Source organism: Lynx rufus, unplaced genomic scaffold, assembly GCF_022079265.1.
Source record: "Lynx rufus isolate CCGP_SWC_20201006 ecotype Redwood Valley unplaced genomic scaffold, mLynRuf1.p SCAF_17, whole genome shotgun sequence".
Lineage (NCBI taxonomy): Eukaryota > Metazoa > Chordata > Mammalia > Carnivora > Felidae > Lynx > Lynx rufus.
Window position 1 is genome coordinate 28,193,963 of NW_025814831.1, and position 15,740 is coordinate 28,209,702.

At 46.6% G+C, this 15,740-nt stretch overlaps 1 long non-coding RNA gene across 1 annotated transcript; it reads left to right on the plus strand.

Moving 5' to 3' along the window:
- The first annotated feature begins 2,289 nt into the window (after positions 1 to 2,289).
- On the plus strand, positions 2,290 to 14,998 carry LOC124512633 (uncharacterized). Its single transcript, XR_006962171.1, has 4 exons — positions 2,290 to 3,226; positions 3,618 to 3,704; positions 5,144 to 5,326; positions 13,880 to 14,998. It is a non-coding gene; the product is annotated as an uncharacterized LOC124512633 (long non-coding RNA).
- The last annotated feature ends 742 nt before the right edge of the window (positions 14,999 to 15,740 follow it).

Genomic DNA, 15,740 nt, shown 5'->3' on the forward strand with positions numbered 1-15,740 from the left:
CGCGCTCCAAGGTGTTAAGACATCTCAAGCATAGTTGATACCATTTTATCTACAGCCTTGCTCAGCAAGAAAGATCCTTAAAAGAGACGGTAATAATTGTGACGACAAAAAAAAACAAAAAAAAAAAACAAAAAAAAAACAATCTAAACCAGGAAGGGGCGCGTGGGCGGCTCAGTGGATTTAGGCGTCTGACTTCATTCAGCTCAGGTCATGATCTCTCTGTCGGTGAGTTCGAGCCCCGTGTGGAGCTCTCTGCTGGTGCTCGGAGCCTGGAACCGGCTTCCGATTCTGTGTCTCCCTCTCTCTCTGCCCTTCCCCCACTCAGGCACGCACGTGCTCGCTCACTCGCGTGCGCTCTCTCTCACTCTCTCAAAAATAAGTAAACATTAAACCAGGAAAATCCTGGCCAGTATGTAGGCATTCAGAGTTATGCTGCCTTCTGATCTATAGATTTGAGTTTCATCCTCAGATACGAACGCTTTTTGTCTTAGCTCAGTATCTGCTTGTGTCCTACCAGAAAACTCCCAGCTGAGGTCTGATTTTCTCCGCTGTTATTTCACATGGAGTGTCAGTGAGTTAGAGATCACTGGCTAACATCCCCAAAATGACTTTACTGAAGAATTCCACCTTCAGACTCTGGCCCGCCGGAGACTGAGAGGTAATCAATGAAGACAGGGACAGATCGCACGCTGAAAGTCGACTCTCCCACTTAGTGGGGCTCGGAATTAAATCATAACACCAAACCCTAAACCATCAATCCCTTCAAACCTGTTTAGTGGCCAATTTACAGAATCACACTGTAGAAAAAAAATTTACATTCCTTACTGAGGTCTACCAAATGTAGGTCCCAGACCCTGCCTAACCCTCCGACCTCATCTTGAAACACTTTCTCTCATCTCCTCTACTCCAGCCACGCTGGCCTTCTTCCTGTTCCTCAAACCTGCCAAGCTGGGTCTGTAGCTGAGACTTTCTATCTGTTGCTCACTCTTCCCCCCACATCTTAACATGTTGACTCTTCCTCATGATCAATGCCTGCTCAAATATCAAATTCTCCACGAAGCCTGTCCCGTCCCCGGTCCAATGTGGCATCCCTCAGTCACTTTCTGTTACATTACCTGCTGTCATTTTCTGTCTAGGACTTAGCACCATGGTACCCTATTTGTTTTATTTACGTCGTTTTTCATTGTCTTCCTCTACTAGGCGATGATTTCCACAAAAGCAGGGGGCTTATCTGTCTCATTCGGTAGGAAACTACCCTTGGTGCCTAGCTTCGTGACACTAGAAAGCATTCAATAAATGTGTGAGGAAAGAATGAACATTAAACAGAAAGCTCAGAGAAGGCAGCATGGATTCTCTCTTTGGATAAAGGGGCTCGATGGGTGACTTCTTACCTGTATTCTCTGGAGGTGAGGGGAACCAAAATCCTGAGCAGCACCTACTTTATCAGGCATAATAATATAAATGCTTCCAAAGCCCATGGGTACACCCATTCTTAGAACTGCATACACCCATCATATTTGCTGTCTAAATGCTTCCACTACCTGTGGTTTTAAATCCACAACCACCCCATTCAGAAACAGTGATCAGCACAATGAGACAATCTGTCTGGGATAGGTTCTCCATTCTTTCTTTCTTTCTTTTTTTCTTTTTGAATGTTTATTTATTTATTTATTTATTTATTTTTTAATTTTTTTTTTTCAACGTTTATTTATTTTTGGGACAGAGAGAGACAGAGCATGAACGGGGGAGGGGCAGAGAGAGAGGGAGACACAGAATCGGAAACAGGCTCCAGGCTCCGAGCCATCAGCCCAGAGCCCGACGCGGGGCTCGAACTCACGGACCGTGAGATCGTGACCTGGCTGAAGTCGGGCGCTTAACCGACTGCGCCACCCAGGCGCCCCTGTTTATTTATTTATTTATGAGAGAGAGAGAGAGAGAGAGAGAGAGATAGAAAGTGGGTGGGGGAGGAGCAGAGAAAGGGAGACAGAATCCCAAGCAGAGCCCGATGTGGGGCTCAAACTCAAGACCCATGAGATCATGACCTGAGCCGAAACCAAGAGTTGGATGCTTGACGGAGTCACCCAAGTGCGGCACGCCCCCCTCCCACAAATCCTTTCTTTTTCACAAATTCAAGTTAATACTACAAGTGACTTTTTTAGAGAATATTTGGGCATAAGGTTTAAAAGGCTTTAAAAGGTTTAAAAACCTAACTTTTTGTTTGTATGTTTAACAGCACGGGGAATAGGCCGTAATAAAATTTTTATGGCCCCGATACCAAAATGACGATGGTACTCTCCCAAGAGGTTCAAAATAAAAACAACATTAAATTGCAAAATAAAATTTTATTTCAAAAGCTAAAACTCACAAGTATGCTGAAATAAGGCCAGGATGTAAGTTCACGCGGGAGGGAAAAATTGCGGGTTCCCCAGTGCCAGAAACAGTGCCTTGCACAACAGCAAGGTACTCAATAAACAGAATGATGGCTACAGTTTTCCCAGTTCTTTCTTGAATGCCCCTTACCCCCATCCCTGGCCCTGCCCTGGCCCCAGCATGTTCTTGCTTGGCTTCTTGGGCAATCTAGCCATGACTGGGCATGTGGCTAGGGCTCGGTCAGTATTTGTTGATTGTAAGACTTGCACTGGACAGGATTGGAGTATCGCAGACCACACGATCACCTGAGGCCTGGCTGCAGGGCCTACATCAGCCCTATCTGGGCTGGAGCTGAACTTCAAGGTTACAACAGAGGACCACGCACTCCTGCCCCGTTCAGATTGCTTAGCTCCGTGCATGGGATCAGCCGACAGCATTCTTCATTGGCACAGTTTGGCTGAACCATTCTATTCCTTCTTCCACATTGATCAGGTGGTTTGGAATCAACTGTGGGTAACCTGCCCAGAGGGTGTCTGCGGGTGAAGAATCTTCATTTTCCCCTGGCCTCTGTTTGTCGTGAATGGGACAGTTCACAGGAGGCGGGACTTCGGGGGTTCATTTGCTACTATGACTTTGCCATCCAAGTCTCGTGTTCATCCAGCTGGTGTCTGTCTGAGCTTGGAACTTGGAAAAGAGTGAAGCAAGACGTTGTGAAATAGGCTGGGGAAATGGAGAAAACCTGGTGTTTTCAAGTAGCACTCCACTCATTGGCCTGCCAGATCAGCAGTCTTACCAAACAGCAGCTCCGAGCCACAGTGAATATTTCAACACGTCTTGCCCGTTTCTGGCCCGTGTGGTAAGATGACCAGAGAAGTACGCAAAACCCCTAGCAATGGAGAATACCGAAGAGTCTCAAATGAGGTGGTTCTAGATTGTATGTTTAGATAAAGCAGCCCCACGGTGTTCGAGATTAATTTAGTTGTGGTGTTCTGTTTTTAGTGTTTGTTTATTCATTTTTGAGAGAGAGAGAGAGAGAGAGAGAGCACGAGCGGGAGAGGAACAGAGAGAATCCCAACCACGATCCGTGCTGTCAGCACAGAGCCCATCACAGTGCTTGGTCCCACAAACCAAACTGTGAGATCATGACCTGAGCTAAAATCAAGAGTTTGAGACATGTAAGTGCCCCAATTTAGTTGTGGTCTTTTCAGAAATCTCTATCCTACCTTCTACTTTTCCATTGGTTTCAGAATCCCTCCCAGGGATGAAAGGGGCTTCATTTACCTCAAATTATTATTATCTTGCATAAGAACCAGAAAATCACCTGCAGGTACCAGGTAAGACCTCTACAAAGTTAATTTTTTCACGACTCAAATTGTACAGGGACAATTATCCTATTCCTTCTTCTTCATTCAGTATCTTTCTTGAGTATCTACTACGTGCTAGTCGCTGGAATCCGTAGTAAACGGACAAGCTTCCTATTAAAGCAAAGCTCGTAGTCCAGTAATAAACAAGAAAACAAACCAAAATATCAGATAAAAGCGAGCAGGTAATTAAAATGGAGAGATATGTTGTGAGTGTTTGGATTAGGTGGAAGGAGGTGACTTTTGTGATGAGAAATAAATGACAGGAAGGAACCAGCCACAGAAGCAGGGCCAACCAGAAGCAGAGCATTCTGGGCAGAGGAAATGCTTCCCAGTGTAAAGTTAAGTACTGGGAAACATAACCGTTGATTTTTCCTCACCTCTGAACCCAGCAACCCTCTGTCCTTAAAATGCGCACCACAAGCTCTAGTGTCTGAGCTGCCCCCGAACCATCTCTCCCTCCCCCGGATGATAAACACCAAATTTTGGATCAATGGTACCAAATTTAGAAATGTCCCAGCTCTTCCCGGTTTACTTTCCTCCCTAGCCATCACTGTACTTCAAACCAGGCATGGACAGTTCTATTTCGTTTTTATGCAGTAACAACCTATATAGATCCTTCTGATAAGTGGCTCCACGCTAACGATGTTTGGTAAGATCTCTCTCAACAGCTTAGAGTCTTCATTCAAAGCCCCGAAAAACAGTGACGCAAATTGCCCTAGACCAGGATCTGAGGTCTTCCAGGACCCTTTTTCACAGGAATTTGAAAACAGGCACATTCCATTTTGCCCTTTGTTAGAGAGCTATTGACAATAAACAGAATTCGGCTCAGAATTTGTGCTGTAAAACAGCAGAACGCTGAACAAACCACTCTTTCTCACCCAGGGCAACGCTCCCCTGGATTCTGCTGATACTTACACAGGGTTTAAGTAAGAACATTTGGGAAGTTTATGGGAGACTAAAAGTCTCAACGCATTAGTTTCTTAAATTCTTTGTTATTTTGACTGCACCGAAGGCTCTTCCACAAGCCATTATCAGAATCCGCCCATCTTCAGTTCCCGTAAATATTATGTCTACCCAGAACTATGTGAACTATTTCATAGCTGGAATATGAGCCAGGCTGTGGAACTTGCTAGTAGGAATAAGAGGAGCGTTGAAACCTGAAGGCGAGAAAATTCAGGAGGCAAAGGGCACAGTGAGCTAAAGGATTATGCATGTTTTGGGGAAAGAAGACAGCTCAGCCCTCAGAGACTGATTATTATTCAGCCCATACTTCATTATTTAAACCCAGCAGCGAATGTTTGCTAACATATTCCTGGGGGCACGAGGGTGGCTTTCATTACAACAAGTAAAGGAAGCTGCGTTCGGGCCTCAGCAGTCATCCTTGTTGTAGCTGATACTAACTGTTCCAGGCAATGGAAAGCAAGGAAAACTGAGGCAGCAACCGTCAAACGTTGGTGATCTCCTGGAAAGGACCAAAGTAGGCAGCTGCTGCCATGCATCCTGGAGCTGGGGACTAAATTCACTCCGGTGGCAAACCTCTGATGCAGGACGTTTGTGAAAAGGCATTGTACCACGGAAAGCACGAATTAAATGTGAGTTACTAGTGTTAAACCTATGTTCTCTGCCCCCGTCTCCCGCTCTCCTCCTCAGCTAAACCTACTCCCATCCAGGTTTCAAACTTGGAATGTTGTATCCTGAGCACCCAGCTTGAATTAGGAACCCTCTAGAAGTCTTTCGCTCACCCCAGGCTTTGCATGTATAGCACTGATCACTGTTTCTAATAATGCATACTTATTTAGAAAACAATGGGGCTGATATCTAAGAGATCCGTTCTACAAAGGTTGGGATCTTTGGGATCTGATGAACCCCCAAACGCCCACAGAAGGCCTCGTATGAGTAGGCCTTAATTGTTGATTGAGTTTGTTTAGTGTCTGTCTCTCCACTCCGGAAGGAGAGAAATCCTGCTTATTTCACCCATGATGGACTCGCAAGCCCATAATATGGTTTCTGGCCATGTATCGGCTGCTCAAAAAATACTTCTCAGATAAATGGAAATAACGGTAGCTAATATTTATTGAGTGCCGCTCAGGGATTGTGCTGAATGTTTTACAGATATCGTTACGTTATTTAATATTCACCAAAGTGCCATGATACATTATTATGCCATTTTGGCTGAGTAGTTTCAATACATCTCTTTAAATAATGACCTTATAATTCACTACTCCACAATAGATAATTGTGCTGTTTTCTCCCCAGTATAGTAGGTAGGTAGTGCCCTGGTGACCTGAATAAGTGAATTTATTTCCCTAGGTATCTAGCAGGGAGTTACTGATGAGAGAGAAAGTCTCATGGGCTTTAATTATTCTTAAACTGCTTAGAATTAAATGATAGCCTCAGCTTCTGTTTACACTGGGTTTTGGAAGGAAAGCATATATAATATATAATAATATATATAGTGACATCTCTACCAGCAATATATACAGTGCTATAATGCTGGTTGCATTCGGTTCATATACAGCCGCAGAACACGTAGAGTGTTGCCACTTCTAACTAACTGAGCTAACCTGCCCAGAAGAGCGTTTCCACTTCTGCTAGAGGAAACTGCAAGCAGGAAAAAAGTATGGCCAAACCTTGCCCGAGATGCTGGTTAAACTGGCTCTGCCAGTGTCTCCTGCACCTGCCTGGGACACCAGTTGGAAGGCAGGCTTGTTCCCTCCTCCGGGGAACATGCCGATCTTCACCACTCAGCCCCATCTGATCTTGTTGAACAGGCGTAGAGCAGTCAAAATCCCACCTCCTCATGTAAACCTGGAAGTGTTTGGGTGGGTGGAGCCTGGTCCAAGCAAGGATCAGACCAACTGGAAACAAACTGACCCACCCAGACTGGGTGTAATTCCAAAGGAACTACGCAAAGTATTATATTCCCACCATTGTATTGCACTCTTACCCATCCTGGTGAGATTGTGTCACACCCCTTTGCCACAGAAACTGGTGATCCAAAGGCACGTGGTTTAAGAAGTGGTCCGTTTGATTAGGAAAATGAATCCACCCTTGAATTCGATTTTTACTTCTCCTTGATGCTTCTGTCTGCTCTCGACCACTGTCAACGATACGCCATGGAGACTAACGAAGGAACAGAACTGTCAGAGGAAGATAGGGGGAAAAATGACAAAGCAAGGAGTTTTCACAGAGCTATATACATTCATTTTAAAAGAGCTGTCCCTAAGTCTTAGATTATGTCTTTCTGACTTTTGTTAATGTTAAAATATCCTCTTATTTATAAAATGATGGTGATAACAAATGGTGATTGTTTGGTAAAATTGAGAGCTGACAACCTATGTCAGTTCACCAACTTTTTTTTTCTTTTAGAGAGAGAAAGAGAGAGAGAGAGCGAGTGAATGGGGAAGAGGGGCAGAGGGAGAGAGAGAATCTCAAGCAGCCTCCACACTCAGAGCAGAGCCCAATGCAGAGCTCGATCCCATGACCCTGGGACCATGACCTGAGACGAAATCAGGAGTCAGACACTCAACCAGCTGAGCCACCCAGACATCCAAGTTCACCAACTTTAAAAAAAATTTTTTTTTTTAAATTTATTTTTGAGAGAGAGAGAGAGAGAGAGAGAGAGAGAGAGAGAGGGAGAGAGCACAATCGGGGGAGGGGCAGAGAGAGACACACACACACAGAATCTGAAGCAGGCTCCAGGCTCTGAGCTGTCAGTGCAGAGCCCCACACGGGGCTCAAACTCACAGACTGTGAGGTCACGACCTGAGCCCAAGTTGGACGCTCAACTGACTGGTGCCCCCACCCCCGCCCCCGCCGCCAGTTCACCAATTTTTAAAAAACTTTGCCAGCCCCTAAAATCCAGCAGTGTGGGAACTCCTGGATTGCTGTAGTGGCCTCAGAGGCTTTGGGTAAGGACAGGGAGAAGAGTCTCTCCTTTTCATGTATGAGTAGCGCTCCAGATCTGCTGGGTGGGCTCCAAGTATCCTCTGTCACCAAATGGCACAACTTGGAGGGGCAACTTTGATTAAAATGAATAATGTTCCCTAGGCTCCCAGGATCCTGTTTTTCAGACCCACCTAAGAGCCCAGTGTTCTCATGTGGTGCTGTCTCACCTGTCAGGGTGGAACATGTCTGATAACCTAATTTATGTTAAACTTTAGGAGTTTACTGCTCACTCATCAAAGAATTTGTACTTTCAACCTAAGACTTGAAGAGAGTGGTAGATGCTGACTCCAAAGGCATATTCCACTGATAATGGAATTTTAGGGAGAGTGAGGGAGCATGCCCTGACATGGGATGTATCAGATCGCACAGGTAGGCATTCATCCAGCCTGCCTATGAATGACACCCAAGCCCACCTTGACACTGTTCCACTTATAGGTCACCTTGTCTAGTAAAACATTTTTAAGCTTGAATGCCTTCTGCTTTATGGTTTTCAAAGCCCTTTCTTGAACATTCCCTAGTGTGACCCTCATAACAGTGCTGAGAGGTAAGCAGGGAAGGTAGCAGCATCTTTGTTTCGTTTTATAATTTTTTTTAATGTTTATTTATTTATTTAGAGAGAGAGAGAGTGAGAGAGCATGAACAAGAGTGGGGCAGAGAGAGAGGGAGAGAGAAAATCCCCAAGCAGCTTCCACGCTCAGCACAGAGCCTGACGTGGGGCTCAATCCCATGACCACGAGATCATGACCAGAGCTGATATCAAGAGTCGGACGCTCAACCAACTGAGCCACCTAGGTGCCCCACAATATCTTCACTTCTACAACTGAAGACAGGAGGAGTGTGAGTTGAAGAGCTCAATTTCAGTCACAGCTGGGATGTGCAAGAGGTATGATGTGCACTTGGGTCTTGGAAGGCCAGGTGGGTCGCTGCTCCTCTGGGCCTGAGACAAGCCTGTCTGCTGTGGAAACCTGGCAGGTGCAGGCTCCACTCAACACCAAGATGGGCAGGTGTTGGGGGGAAATAATGCCCATTAATGATAATCAAGCATTTATATGCCATTTGGTATTCCCACAGTACCAACTAATAACCACTCCATCATTATAATTCTCTTAGGGCTGAGCAAACATGTAGGGTCAGTAAGTTCTCCAGATCCCATGTTACAGGCAAGGAAATATGCTGGAGAAATTTAGTCCTCTTGCCGTTTGAGGAACTCAGCAGCAGAGCAGGACATCGCGGTCTTTAGGTTGAATTTGGTCAGCTAAGCGGAGCAGCTCAGACAAACCCCGGGGGCAGGAGGGTCTGTGCATGTGTGTGTGCATGTAGACACATAGGAAACCAACTGTTGCTTTGAGTACCATCGAAACTATCATCTATTTGGTATTTCCCGGATTAAAAACTCCCCTGCCACACGCTATGGCCCACAACCATGTTTGGGTCATGGTCAAAAGAACGAAAAGAAAGAACTTAAGTCAAGGGGTGCCTGGGTGGCTCAGTCGGTTAAGCATCAGACTTTGGCTCGGGTCATGATATCACAGTCTGTGGGTTCGAGCCCCGCATCGGGCTCTGTGCTGATGGCTCAGAGCCTGGAGCCTGATTCGGATTCTGTGTCTCCCTCTCTCTCTGCTCCTCCCCCACTCATGCTCTCTCTCTCTCTCCTTCATAAATAAATAAATAAATAAATAAATAAATAAATGAAAGAAAGTTCCAGAACTAAGTCTGGGGGATGGAGAAGGACATGGAAGCTTTGAGGTTGTAACTGGTGCTTTTCAACAGAATCATAAAATCCAGCTCATGTGCTAGAGTCAAATCTAGGTACTTAGAAATTCTGTTATTTTCCATCATACTCCCCTCTTCCTTGTCCACACTGAGAAATGCCCTCAGTCACCCCTCCTAGCTTTTCAGGTCCATCTTCAAGGTACAGTGTAAATATTGTCTCATTATTACTCTTTCTTTGCAACCCAGATAGATAGGCTCTCGGAGACCAAGATGCTCTGTATTCCTAGAAATGTAAAGACAGATGATAGAATTCAAAAGGGATGTTTGATGGTCTAAAAATGATCTTATATCAGACTTTCAGATATGCCTTGGCAGCATCAGGACAGGAGGGAGACTTGCCTGGCAATTTAATATATTTACTGGGTAAATAGTAAGCACTTGCAGTCTCTGTGACTTAATCAGAATGAAGTTCATTACAATAAGTAGCTGTGCCCTTTGGTCCTATTTGTACTGAGCAGGCTTCCAATTTCATTCACATCTCCAAAGGAAATTGTAGGCTAGAAGCTGGCCAACGAGTGCCAGGGAGGACACTTAGCAAGGATATTCCCCAGAGCAGATAAAGGGGACAGGAGGTGGTGGGCTGATTAGAGCAGAGAGAACAAGATGCCCTTCTTATCAATTCCAATCTGTGAAAGTAATTTTACTTTCTTGTTTTTAACTTGAGGTTTGCATCAGTGTCTCTCTCTCCCTTTCTGGGTTTTGAAAACATATTATCGGGTCATCTAAACCTTTTATGCAACATTTCAGACTTGTATGTGCATGAGCTGGTGAAGATTTATTATATTTGACACCATAACTAAAGATTTTAAGGCATTCTTTTAAGCACAACTTGACTGAAACCCCTGAGGCTAGATCCCTATCTCTTGCCAGATATTAACTTGGCTTCACTGGTGGGAGCTCAGGGTAAGGTTAAAACTGTTTCTGGAGACATTATTTGTGCCTCCGAACGTTTAACTCCATCAGTGTATTACTTTCATATATGAAGAAATCTGAGATTTTCAGATCAGAATTCTCCCCCACTCCAACCACCCCCATCTCTGTCCTCAATGTATTTCTATTTCTTTTGGAGAAGTCAAGTGCCCCCCTCCTCGTTTCGAATTAAAATAGGCAAAGAGAAAAGCGTGAGATTCGATGAGTCCATGAATACAAGTACCAACCCCTATCCTTTGGGATCCTTTGGTATTTGTTCAAGGTACAAGCAATCTGGGCATCTCTGGGTAGGAATACGGATAAATGATGTCATTCAACAGAATTAGGACCAGACGGGAAACCGTAGCCAAATCCTGCAGGGGGTAGCACTGAATCCCGGCATTAGGTACGGAAGGCCCTGACTGCTCTGGGAGGGTGAACAAGTGTAACTGTGAAAGGCAACACAGTCTCCGGGATGAGGCTGAGAGGGGAATAGCATTTTTGAGCTGTGAAGTGGGGGAGGGTCGGGGATGTAACTCCAAATATTGGGCCGTGACAGCCGCCAGGCCTGAGGGCCGTGACTCTCACAATGGACTTGGTCACAAAGGGCCTATGTCATCTTGAGGCTGTATAATCGGTAAATGCAAGCTGCACGTTGAGCACGTTTTCTCCTGGATCTCATCCTTGGCGACGGATCCAGACCTCAGCCTCCAGGATCTGTTTGAGAAATAAACAAATGGGAGACAAACAACCAAAACAGCAACACGGTAGAGCTGGCGCGGGCGACGAAGCTCCGCCTTTGGAAGACTCGGCCAATCAGAAGCCTGTTGCTGGGGCCTGGTGTTTGGCCGCCTGACGTTCCCATGGAGACGGAGGAACGTTACACACTAAACACTGGGCGACGTTGACGTCTATGCATTATATCCATGGAGACGACTGAGTAAACGTCATCCCCGCACTTCCCCGCCCTCCCGCCGCGCCAGGGGCGGAGGGAGCGACGCAGACGTTGCGGTCACGTGCTGCAGGCTCGGAACGAGGTCTGGTGGGCGGGGCCTGTTGCCATGGCTGCAGCTGGGCGGCTGTTGTTGTTTGGCGCTGGAATTAGAAAGTGCTGAGACTGCAGTGGAGCCAGAACCGATTCTGGAACAGCGTCTCCCGCCCCCGGGCCAGAGAGGGTTCCCCAGCCCCTGGAAAGCCAGGACACCCCCAAGGCTGTCCCAGCACGCCTCAGCCCCGGGTCCTGAGCCAAGATCTCTGTGCTGCCTGTGACTCCAGACTGAGGGCCAAACCTAGACCACTCCCTCCACGCTCAGTTGGCGGTAATTGTCAGGGTGACCTCCCAGACCGCAGTCTCCTCCAGCCCACAGAACCACCACTGGCCAAACTGCCTGACCCAGGAGACAGGAGCAAAACCCAGCATAGAAAACTTTCCCACTGCTTGCAGTCGACTCCAGAATCAAGGGAATCAGAAGTTTGGATGTCGTTTGTACTTTAATTTTTTTTTTTTAACGTTTATTTATTTTTGAGACAGAGAGAGACAGAACATGAACGGGGGAGGGGCAGAGAGAGAGGGAGGCACAGAGGATGCCGTTTGTACTTTAAAAGCAGCACATTATCGTGCCTTGGCGCTTTATTGAAGACTTGAGGGAGGCGATCTAATAACCCCGTTCAAGGAACAATCCTCCCAAAGGGAGGGAAAATTTAGAAATCCAGGAGGACTGGATACTGAAAAGTGGGAAGGCCTGAAGAACCCAGGCCAATAGGAAGTGAAGCTTTGATTTCTGTACTGCTTAGTTTTGTGTTGGGTATACAAGCTAGCGGAGTGTGACAAATCTCAGGGTGCCAGCCTCCTTTCTCCTCACACGAGTCTCTCGAAAGTTATAGGAAGGGTGCAGAACAACTGTAAACAAAAGGAGATTCAGTATCAGGAGTGAGGGGTTAAGATGACTGTATGAAGGCAACTGCTCTATAACATTGGAATGATAAGGCACAGCTGAAGGGTCTGAGACTTTGAATTTTATCCAGCCTAGCTGCATTTACATTGTGTCTCATTTTTTGAGGGAAAGCAGAGGGGCTATTACGTTCTTGAATTAAAAATAAGCCATCGCAGGGGCGCCTGGGTGGCTCAGTAGGTTAAGCGCCCAACTCGATTTCGGCTGAGGTCATGATCAGGTCATGAGATGGAGTCCTGTGTCCGGCTCTGCTCTGATCTGAGCAAGAGCCTGCTTGGGATTCTCCCACTCCCTGCCCCTCCCCTGCTCTCTCTCTCTTAACAAACAAACATTAAAAAAGATAAGCCATTGGGTGCCTCCAATGGCTGGCTCATTCGGAAGACCATGCAACTCTTGATCTCGGGGTCGTGAGTTTGAGCCCCACATTGAGTGCAGAGATTACTAAAAAATAAACTAAAACAGTAAGGCACATAGCAAAGTCACAAACATAAAGTGCAGGGCTTTAAAAAAAAATAATAAGTCATTGGGATGAGCACATGGTGTGTGTTTCCAATGGCAGAAGCATAAAGAAGGATTTCATTAAAATGAATGGCATCTGGGCTTGATCTGGGATCCCTCCAATCCTCCACCGGAGCATACCCAATCCCATTTTCCTCTGACAAATCAGCACCTCCGAGTTCCCTCCCTATTACTCCTTGCTAGCCCTGCCTGGGCTCCCATTCCGATATTTTACCACCTGCCCACAGAGCATATCCGTTCTCTTTCAATATTCCTTTTCTCCATCCTCTGACCTACCTATTACTCACTTCCCTGACACCCTTCTCTAAACAGTTCTCCCTTAATTCCCTTCCCACTCTGTTGCCACTCCCCAAGTGTCTACCCAGTTGATCAGCACTCCCCAAACCCTTGTCCCATCCACCCGTCTCCACCATAATGTTTTTCCTGTCTAGTCCTTACTAAGCAGGGATGGCAGCCTTTTGTAAATGTAGGCCAAACGCAGGAAGAAGGGCACAGTGAGCAGAATAAAGTCATCATCGGCACTTCAAAAAAAAAGTCCCCAGACCGTAGTTGAGATTCGTGCCACGTATCCAAGCATTAGGCAGATTTTGCTTATTACGGGACCACGGGCTAGGGAGCGACCTACTAGTTCTGACATTTTCAGGGGAGTCATGATAATTTCAACTTTTTTCTGACAACTGATACTCAAGCTAAAGCCCCTGGGAGTTTCAGTTGCCCTTTCCCCACCCCTAGTACTGCACCTAAAGCATAAGGCAAATGGAAAAGAGGGAAACCTCAAGTTCAAGTAAATGGGAAGTCCTGTCTTGAGGGTAGATTAGATTGAATCAGTTTGGGCCTGGTAATGAAGTGGCTTGTGTTTTGTTTCAGATGGGAAAGGAAAGCATTGCTATGATTTACCCCGAGGCACATAAATGACCGATCTTGCCACCTAGAAAAAAAGTGGTTGCTAATGTCCCTACTTGAAACTCAGAGTTAAGTTAGAATGAAACCGTCTTGTTTACTGTGAGATCCTCTCTCTCTCTTTCTCTGTCTCTCTCTCTCTAGGTCTTTCTTCTAATTCTTCTGGCCAATCAAGGTCCCAGCAAGCCGCTGACAGAGAGGGTGAGAGAAGGGAAAAAGGCAAGATTTATCTAGGCCTTTGATGTACCAGGAGCGTCTAGAGTGTCCTCATCTACGGTATCTCATTTTATCCTCTCTACCTCCCTGTGAACTAGAGCTTTTTATACCCATTTTGACACCTGAAGAAACCAAGGCTCCAGCAATTAAGTAACTTGCCCGAGGATGGAGTACAGAGCCAGGCTTCCAATCCAGGGGTCAGTTTTCAGAGCTTTTGCTCTTCCTGCATCCTGGGACGAAGTGGAATACAACAGAAAACCTCTACTGGGATCACATGGCAAGTTTACTTCTCTCCGGGGAGACTCTAGCCCTTTTTCCCCAACCTACGAGAAAGAAAAGGCCGAGGGGAGACTGAAGATCTTTTGTGAGATCTGCTAGAACTTCATGAAAAGGTGCTGACACCACAAAGCAAGAACTTGGATCCCATCCCTGCCTCCTGGGATTAACCTATATTTCCTCATTGGCCTGAGATCCAAGAGACAAAGAGAGACATGCCCCAAAGCACAGGCAGCAGAAAAGTTCGGGCGAGTTCTGGGAGACTCTGACCTGCCCCAGGCTAGGGAGGGCACTACCTGGAGAGTTCTGCCAGATTCTTCTGAAGCTGTCACTTGGGCCTGGCCCCTCCTCCTTCCCCTCTCTCCTCCCCCACGTCTGACCCTGCAGAGAGGCACGTCCAGCACGAATTCCTCCAAACCTCAGATGCCTTTAGGATTTTAATGTGTCTAAAGAGTTCCCTTCCTTGACAAGCGGCAGCATTAGTCAAGTTGAGTGGGTGGGAAGGGCATTTCCCGTCAATCCAGGGCCCCGGAGGAAGGGGAGACCCTCCTCCCTCCCAGCCTTGGCAAGCAGCTCCTTCAGAGATCCACGTGGGTGGCAATTGAGTCCAGAGGAGCCAAAGGGTTGCTTGCTGGGCAGGAATGCCCACAGGCCGCACCTTCCTCAGCCCTCCTAGCACCTCATCCTGTCTGGACCCGTGGAGGGGGTGGCGGTGCCAGGGAGTGGGTTCTCCTGTGTCTGACTCCAACAACCGGTTTATTGTGATGATTCTATTTGTGTTCCCTGTGTTCTGTTTGACTTGGCAGCTCAGAGGGGAAAGGGCAGCAGGTTCACTCCGGTTTGTACTGGGTGGTTCCTGCAGACACACCCAGGTATTAAAGCAAGCGGCTTGCACCGGGGATGCCTTTACCTGGGGGCCCTCAGTGTGCAAAAGCAAGGTGTGGGAAGTATTTCCTCTTTATGGGCCAGCCAGGTGTGGCTGGCATTTTACCTATTCCTGTATTACTAACGTCATTCAGATTCAGGTCAAAGGGCAGGCTTACCAGACTCCCATCATCCTGGGATCCAGGACCAGGGGATGGTTGATTATGTCCATTTGGGCTGGATAACCCTGGATACCTAGTACCCATGGGCACCATAACTCCTGGGTCTAAAACAAAAATCCAAAGCCTGACAGTTGGGTTCTACTTTGAAATCTAGACTCTCCTAAACCATCCAAACTAAGGACTCTTCTCAGACAAGGTGATAACATTCAAGAAGACCAGACTTCAAGGTCAAATACTTAGTCTAGAACTCTGGATTTGCCCACTTATTTACCTGAGCCTTTATCTAGTACTGAAATCTTTAGCACGTGGGAAATAGCAGCTAACACTTAGGCTACAAGGCGCCAGGCGTCGTTCTCAGCGTTTTTATGAAAACTCGTTTAGGCTTCCAAACAACCTAAAGAGGTGAGTAGGTGAGTACTGTTATCATCATCTTCTTTTACAGACGAGGCACAGAGGCACAGAGAGGG